This window comes from Argiope bruennichi, chromosome 10, assembly GCF_947563725.1.
Source record: "Argiope bruennichi chromosome 10, qqArgBrue1.1, whole genome shotgun sequence".
NCBI classification, from domain to species: Eukaryota; Metazoa; Arthropoda; class Arachnida; order Araneae; family Araneidae; genus Argiope; species Argiope bruennichi.
In genome coordinates this window covers 67,336,696-67,345,821 of record NC_079160.1, presented here as the reverse complement: position 1 = coordinate 67,345,821, position 9,126 = coordinate 67,336,696, and positions in this window count along the sequence as shown.

Here is a 9,126-nt window from a genome sequence, read left to right as displayed (position 1 = left end):
GTTATTTTTTTATGATAATTAGATGAGTTTTATACTAAATATTTATGCCATTATTGTAGAAAATTTCTAATAAAAGAGGGAGCTCGAAATTCTAGTCCGAAACATGATGGCATTTTAACATTTTTAGGGTTGATTCGTTTGTCTTAATTATTTATCTCACTTTCGTAGGCTTCCGCCTGACATAATTTCATTAATCGTTGCATTCTTTTCTGTAAAATTTTAATATAACACAATTAACAGAAAGAATGGCAGTATAAAATACTGCCAAATTTATAAAAAATACATAAACTCTGCATGGAATGAATGCCAAAGAAATCAATTTTGAAATAGCCGAATCCTTAACAAAGACGTTCAAGTTTTAACATTAAAACTGGTTTGAATTTCGTTCACATTCTTTGAATTAACAGTAAAAAGAATTGTTAGAAATTGTGCTTAAAATCTGTAATGGAGAAAACATTAATGTCATTAAAAAGCTAATACAGTAGACTCCCGATTATCCGCGGGCGGGTTATCCGCGATGAGGATTATCCGAGCCTGCCGCACAAAGTTTTTTTTTTTTTTTTTTTTTTTGACTGATTTTTTCAAAAAGGTGCAGTTTTACAGTTATGCTTTTGTAATTACATAATACATTACAGTATCAAAACAGTACATATGTATTAATTTTTCTGTGTATCCTTGACGCCTCTCGTAAGTACAAAGCAGTTTTCTGTTTTCATTAACAAAATGCATTTTAGGTTAGTTTTGAGTGATATACTAAAATATGAAGCGTTAGTTAAACATTTCCTGCTGTTTATTTTACGTTTTATTGTAGATAAAACGATTTTTCAAAGTTGGAATGACTGTTTTCTTTTTTGCTATACCCGTTTTTAGCTTTTTTCGGATTATCCGCGATTTTTGTTATCCGTGGCCGCCGCGCCACCCAATTCCTCGGATAATCGGGAGTGTACTGTATTTTAAATTTTCAATGCTATAAATCTGGAGTTATTAATGAAGAACATTAAAATTTGATTCATTTTTTAATCAAATTTCTAATTACATTTTGAAAAAAAAAGTCATTCTAGCACCAACTACCCAACAACTCTCAATCTTTCAAATTTATTAGTTCTAGGTCCAAATATTTTGGCTTGTAACTTCTTGAAACACTGAATATACTGGAAAAGATAACAAAGACCATCAATTTTTAATTCACTGCTTCTCAACCTGTAGAATGCATATTCCCAGGAGTACGTTAAATGGTATTAGGGGTGTATGGAAAAAGGATTATATAACTGTGGTAATTGATAGATATAGGGGAAAACATAATAACTTGTTAAAACAACCGGCATTTCTCAAATTATATATATATATATATATATATATATATATATATGTAATATTATTTGTTGTGAAGCATGATGCAGTTTGAAGACAATGAAGATACTTTTAATTTTGTGACGTCGTTTTATTTCATTTTGAAGAAGCAAGCATATGTACAAGCGACGAGCACACAGAGCGACACAGAAAGGAATGAGGAAAAAGCTCTTGAACATTTTATCCCTGGTCTTATATAACCTATGATTTTGATAGGGAAAATACTTCTTCACAGTGCTAATGTATTATGAGATTTCGATAGGGATTTTCATTACAGGCGCGGAGAAGGTAGGGGAAACACAGGGAGATTTTAAAAAAGAATTTGCATGATCAGCGGTATTTTATCTCTTCACGCGCGGTGTGGGAAAGTTAGATTTTAGCTGATTCAACAATTTAACAAAGCTTCTCTTGAATGAATTAAGTAGAGACAGTGGAATTGGATCACGAAATAAGAGAATATTTTTAGAATTAAGTTACTATGGGCTAAATTAAGATAAAATCTTGAAAATTAATTAAATTGAAATTAGAGTTAAAATATCATTACATATATATATATAAATATTTGGTTACAAAAACTCAAATTAATTCAATTAAATCAGAAATAATTTTACTTTAGAATGGTTTCATTGTTTTAAAATCAGTTTAGGTTTATGTATTTTATCTGCAGGAGTACTAGTCATTGGGGGGGGGGGAGGATGGGAGTATCGATAGGCAACTGTCAACAATAGGTATATGGATATACAAAGATTCATAGTAATTGTGCTTATAAAAACTGAATTTGACTCATTTGAATTTAACTCATTGTATGTAATTACTAATATACACTATTTTGCATAACCGGTAATAACAATGCATCTGTATTATAATATTACTACTGCATCGGTTAGTAGTTGTTTATAATGGTGAGAACCTGAAGGCACGTTGAGCTCTGATAATATGGGGTAACAAGTATCGAGCTATTCCCTCCATGCTTATGCATCCAAGGTCATTTGAATATCGAGCCAATTCGAAGGCATAATCAGGCACTAAGGTGAATGCAAAATGGCCTTTTTCTGGTGCAGCTCATATGGGGCAACAATGCTCATGGAAGGAGAGCATTGCTGCAAATAAAATGACATAACATACGTTATCTAATATAATAAAAATCTTAAGGGTTAGTTGAAAGCGAGAACTTGCTTACTTATACATCGACCTCTCATCCCCATATCTGAGGTGCACCCCACCTCCTCTCCCAATGAAATAAGTCTAAGGATATATAAATTTAAAAAAGTGGGTGGGTAACATTGCTCTAAACTTTGTCGTGTTGAGCTTTGTGTTCTGTCTCTTACTCTTTTTATTTCAAGCAGGATACAGAAACTATGTCAGTCTGTTATGGCAAAAATAAAATACTGGGTAATATTTATATTTTTTTCTTCTCATCCCTTAACATTGTATTGAATCAATATTTAAATTAAATAAAATAATACTGTGCTACTGTCTAAAGTTTTAATATTTAGAAAGAAGTGCTAGTGTAGAATTCAGTGTAGAAAAAGGAGGAATTTGAATTCGGTGAATGAAATTTTGTATGTGATCTTTACACCACATTTGTAGATTTTTATCAAATTTTGAACGTAATCTATTTAGAGGAAATCTGTTTTCTCATCTATAGAAATAAAAGCGAATTCAAATATTATAAAACATGAGAAGCAAGGTGGATAAGATTTGGCACACAAGTTTAGCACTAGAATTTTGAATTAAGCCTATCAAAGTGTAGACTGTCTGTCAGTCAAAATTTACGCATACATGGAAACGAAATAACTACAAATGATTTTCTGTCAAATTTTGGTTTCAATAGATCGGCAAAAAAGTCGACAAAAAAAAATAAGAAAAGAAAAGAAAAGAAGAAAAAAAAATAATATAACAGAAAAAACAAAAAATGAAGGTAGTTTAAAATCTAACCGTTGCCTAGCTATAGTGTATTAAATTTCCTTATTCTAAAATCGTCTGCATCTGTCCAATGATTTATTAAATTTTGAAAAAATAATAAAAATGGAATAGAAAATGGTACGAAAATGCATTTAATATCAGTAAAAAGGGAGAATTCTGAATTTTAAGGTAATAGAAAAAATATTTCTTATAGGATGAATTTCTCGGAAGTTATTGCTGAAAAAGGGAAGCATTTCAAATTATTTGAATACATAATTAGTTTTGCACTTTAATAAACTGACATTAATATTTACATTACTGACATTAATATTGGCTCAGTTTGTTTAGGAGGTTATGAGAAATAGGCAGGATAATTTTCATGTATATTAAGATATTTCTTATTATATTTTATATCACCTGCGTGTAACTTTTCCCCTGATTCATTTTAACATAGGAATTTAACACAGCTTTCATATTACAACACCTTCTCATTTGAAATTTACTTCTTTACGATCGGTTAGTAATAAAATGGACTAACCTATCTTCATAAAGACTTCTCATAAAACAGGGCGTAACGTTAAAAACATAACATAAACCATAAAATAGATGCCTTGACCTCAAATATTTAGAACATCTATGACGGAGGACAACATATTTGACATCAACAGGTTATAAATAGGATTTCGGAATCAAAACTGTTTTTCAAAGGTAATAAACTTTCGTCATCTATTGTCAAAACCAATAAATCATTTGCTGTCTATCTGATATGAGAGTATTTAGCAAAGACTTTTATCAAATTTTTGTGCTTTCAGCTCAATTTATACGTTTTCGTACACAAAGAGAAAGTATTGCAATTGTCAGTCAAGTCGGCCTCGAGATTTTGAGTAATCCATAGATTTCAAATCACCCTGAATCCGAAAAACGCATTGTTGGACTGATGCCTATCTGTTAATTCAAAATTGCTTTCAGTTAGAGTAAATTTTTATATAGTCTTTGTTTTCTTTGTCAAATTCTGACTTAAATCCATTCATCCGTTGTCAATAGATGTGCTACAAGTTATACCTATACCTAAATCAAGATACCTGTAAGACGTAAAGAACTAGATGAATAAAATTTGGTATGCAGTCGGATAGGCATTTGGTGCGAATCTGCATCTACACTAATAATAAAGATGAATGCGAGTGCGTTGGCTCTCTACAGGTCAGATGGTTTAATCTACATCTACCAAATTTGATACATGTATACCTTGAAGACCGGAATGTGCACCTTTAGCATTTAAAAAAAAATTAAGTTAGAATTTTAATTGATTAAAGATTGAGCGAAATTTTTTGCGTTTTCCGAGGATAACATTTAAAAATATCATCATAAAAATTTTTTACACAGCTTCAAAATGTAAAAAATTATCTTTTTCTTGACACGAATTTTAATAGGCATGCAAATTTTTGCTGAATTTTGGCGACTTTTTAAAAATATTTTTTGTTAGATTTGAAACAATAGGTTAAATTGTTTCCATATTAATATTATTGATTTAGCTATGTCAACCAAATTTGATGAATTATATCTTATCATAACAAAAGAAATTTCTCTTTAACATTATACTTGCACTATAAAATTGAAAATTTCGATTGATTAGCTATGCTTACAAAGTGGTGAAATTCGTCTAATTGTTCCGTTTAGGGGGGGGGGGATTTGACCGCTTTTTTCGTATAGAGAATGGTTGGAAAGTAGTATTTCTGAAATTTCTATCGGAAATGGAAGATGATGGGGGACAAGCTACCACTGAGGGGTCGCGAGTTTTTACAGGGTGCTGCAAAAAACACGGACAAATTTATTACATTATAAAATAGAAGTTAAATAATTTCTTTTTAATGTGTGATCCTTTCTTTTTATCTACCACTTCAATTACAAGATATTTTATAATGTATCTTTTAGTTTACATACCGTTTTCTTTTTAGTAGTAGTAGGTTTTTAGAGTAGGGAAAACGACAGTGGGAAATCGTTCGTTTGCTTAACGTGTCTCGATAGACGGTATCTGATTCGATCAGTCACTTCAGAGAGCTTGGCAATGATGATCGGCTTCAATGCAGGGAAGGAAAACGTACGCAGAACGCTTTCAATAGCTGTAAGGCCATCAAAAAGCAAGTTCAATGAAATTCGAGGGTTTCAATAAGAAAAGTCGCTCGTGAAATGGGAATAAGGGACCTATCAGTGCGACAAATGGCAAAAAACAGAGCTTGGCTGAAGCTTTACAAGTTCCAAAAAGTCCAGCTTCTCACTGAAGAATTCGTGCGGCACCAAAGATGCCGAAAACTTTTGAGACGGGCCGCAAGTCAGCACTGGGAAAGATTCCTTTTCACTAATGAGAAGTTCTTTACTGTCCAAAAGTTCATAACTCCTAGAACTATAGAATCCAGTCTGTAGACGCTCCAAGCACCTCAGCAATTGTTGAACATTGACATGTTGGTCATGGTCTGGAGCGGAAATTGCGCAAGCAGCAAAGCATTTCTGGTTTTTGTGGATAAGGGCGTTAAAATAAATCTAAAAGTGTACCAGAGGGCGATTCTGGAAGCTTTTATACTTCCTTGGGTCAAAACGCACTTCGGCAATGTAAAGTGTACTTTCAACACCACTCTGCATCAGCTCACAGAGCTAAAAAGACAGAAGAGTGGTGCAAGACGCATTTTCTGGACGTGATACCATCCTGAAAGTGGGCATAATACTCGCCGAATCTCAATCCCATATTTACAGCGTATGGTCCATTTTGGAGTCTAGGCTTGCACTAAACTACACAAAAGTTTGAACTCTAAAACAATGCCTTCGGAAGGAATGGGGTCGATTAAAGGTAGAAGACTTGCGGCCCATTGCTGAAATTTTCAATAAGCGTTTCAGCTTCTGAATCACTGCAAAAAGCGGACACTTTAGAACCAATTAAATTTATTTATTAGTTAAAGTTTACTCTTGTTATTGTTTATTACATTTTGTTCATTTATTTACTTTTAATAAAGTTATATTAAAAATTGTTTGCCCGGGTTATTCTGTGGCACCCTGTAAATGAAAGAAAACGTGGTGAAATCGAACCAGTGGGTAGGATTGTGAGATTGGTTCATTGGTTTGCCATTTATTTGTAATATATAAAATAAATTTTCTTTAAAAAGCATTTGTATCAGAAAATCGGGGGAAATTTTTTGCTCAAATAAACAAAATGCTGAGCATGGTGTGTGCTTAAAAAATTCCTTTCAAACTCTTGCAATCGGTGCTTTTTGAAAGTCGGAATTGTTACATAGAAATTTGAAATATGTTTTTGAATCACTTATTGGCGTATACGCGCTCCCAACCAGTCATGTGATTACGAATGTAAAACAAAGATACCTCCAGATGCAGTGAGGATTTCAGCAACTACTGACGTGGGTAATTGCATTGCAAATTATGATTTGAAACCCACAATAACTAAAATTCTTGTGATCTGGATTAATGTTTTGTGTTGTCTAGTGACGTGTTAATAAAAAAATTTACAAAAAGACAACACTGGTTCAAAATTAATTTATCAAATAGATACCGGATTCTAAGTCAGATCATCACTATAACCAAAGTTTAGATAATAATGCTTAAGGTAATGGATTATGTTAAAAAGACGATTTTAGGGGAAAATGTCGAATATTTTTTTATTCAATACTCTTAATTTCTGAATAATTTTTTAAATAAAAACGTTTGAACTTCAATTCGTTAAAAGATTACATTCATTTTCACATTTGCATAGTTTACATTTTAATGCTATTCCACGTCTTTATATACTGTTCTCTAAAATTCTAAATTTTGATTTCTTTTTTATGAAAAACATCATAAATAAAAATCCCAAGAATGACGTGAACCAAGAAAATAAACTGACCCTAAGGAAGACGAGCTGTCACCCCATATTTTTACCACCTAATCCTTTTTAGGGTCGCGACCCATAATTTAACATGCTCTGTTTTAAACAAAACACTTGCTGGATAGATAACACCACGTGGGAAGAAGCAGTTGCAGATGATTGGCTTTCAAGCCATGAAACCCATCCCCCTTCATTTTCACTAAGAACACGTGTAGATAACTAAAGAGCTCGTGACCTTTAGGGGAAGCTGCTCCATAAATCCCGCTGTGTCCCTAACCCTATGTGGGAGGGTGTTGATGGAGAAAAACGTCCCGGGAGCTTCGCAAGAAAGATCATGTTACGTGCAGGTGGCAGAACTAGATCTCGAGTTGATACTCCCCCCCCTTCCTTCCCCTTGCTGTGAAGAAATGTTACTCTAGTGTAACAGATGATAAGAAGTGGAGCGGAGGGTTTTGAACCTTTTTGGGATTAAGGGAAGTTTTATGAAAGAAATAACAACTTTCCCTTTCTTTAAGCACTCAACAGGTGTCTGTACTGTTCATTCAAATCAAGTTTGAGATGTTAGTCAGGGGTGATGAATATGGTCAAAGGATTCTCAAGTTACTAAGATATAAAAAGCTTTCAGTAGTCATATCACAAAGTTCAGATTATTAAAAAAGGCTCTAATATAGGAACTTCATTACTTTAGGGCAGGGGTGGGCACACTTTTCCAGAATATAGCTGCTTCTGATTTTTTCTAGGGGTTCCGGTCCACCCAATGGTGTAGATGTCGTGAGCTAAAGAAAAGGGCTACAGTACTTATAATAATTTAATAATAAATACAGAATATCTACTTACTACATAACTACAAACATAATAATAATAACCACAAATGTCCCAAATATAATAATATCAAATGATGAATTTAATATCAAACAATTCGAAATACATTAAAAAATATTTTTATCTAAAGTTAGTTCGCGTAGTTATAGTCAGTAGAAGACTTAGTCTGCATACTGTCCGCCAATCTTGAATATTTCAGTATATAATTACTAACTGCTGATCTTGCAATGGATTTTAAATGGTTCGTCTGCAAGCCGGGAACGATATGTTGTCTTATTTATATTCATCGCTGAAAATGCAGATTCACACAAGTAGATAGACCCAAAGAACGATGTTAAATGATATGCAACATTTTTTTAAATTAGGATACATTACTTCGTGCATTATATCGAAGTTATTCCTAAATTCTGAACTACGTGCTTTTAAAATTATGTCATTTTGAAGGAGAAAAACTTCGTTTTCTTCAAGAGATAAAGGGAATATATAATTTATGTAAAACCGGCGTTCCATAATTTTTTTTTTTTTTTTTTTTAGCATGCGTATCTTAGGTCTAAGCGGTCACCCCAAAATGTCTTGGTAGTTCTCTGGTCGATCGCGATCGACTTAATGCCTACATCTGCTTTAGGGTCTCGAAGGCCATCAGATTTCTTCGGGATATTTTCAAGCTTCTTAAAGTTTGTGCTTTTATACGAAATTATTTAAATTGAAATAAAGTATTGATTAAATCTTGAAACATCATTCTAATAGCATTTCCAAATTAAATACCATGCGCAAGTTTTATTTGATGTTATTCTATAATTTTAAAAAAATTATAGATGCCTTCAACACTTAAAAAAAAGTTCAAAATTGTAATTAGACATCATTCAAAATGCGTCAAAATTAAGGTTTTTTTTTTTTTTTTTTTTTTTTTACGGTTTTGTTTAAAATTAGTTATAAATTTTAAGAGCCCTTTCTTTCATCATCAGTATACAGAAATAAATTCAACAAAAAATAACCCTAATTAAACATTTCGCTGCTTCCAGTTTGTCACAATTTGTTTCCGAAATTTAGTAATTAAAATGATTAAATAAAAATCGATAAAAAAAAAATATATAGATTTAGAAAGAAAATGAGCGGAAAACGGGCCCCGCGACTTGCATTGTTTAAGATCCTAAAAAATTAAATCAGCCCTAATATGACAG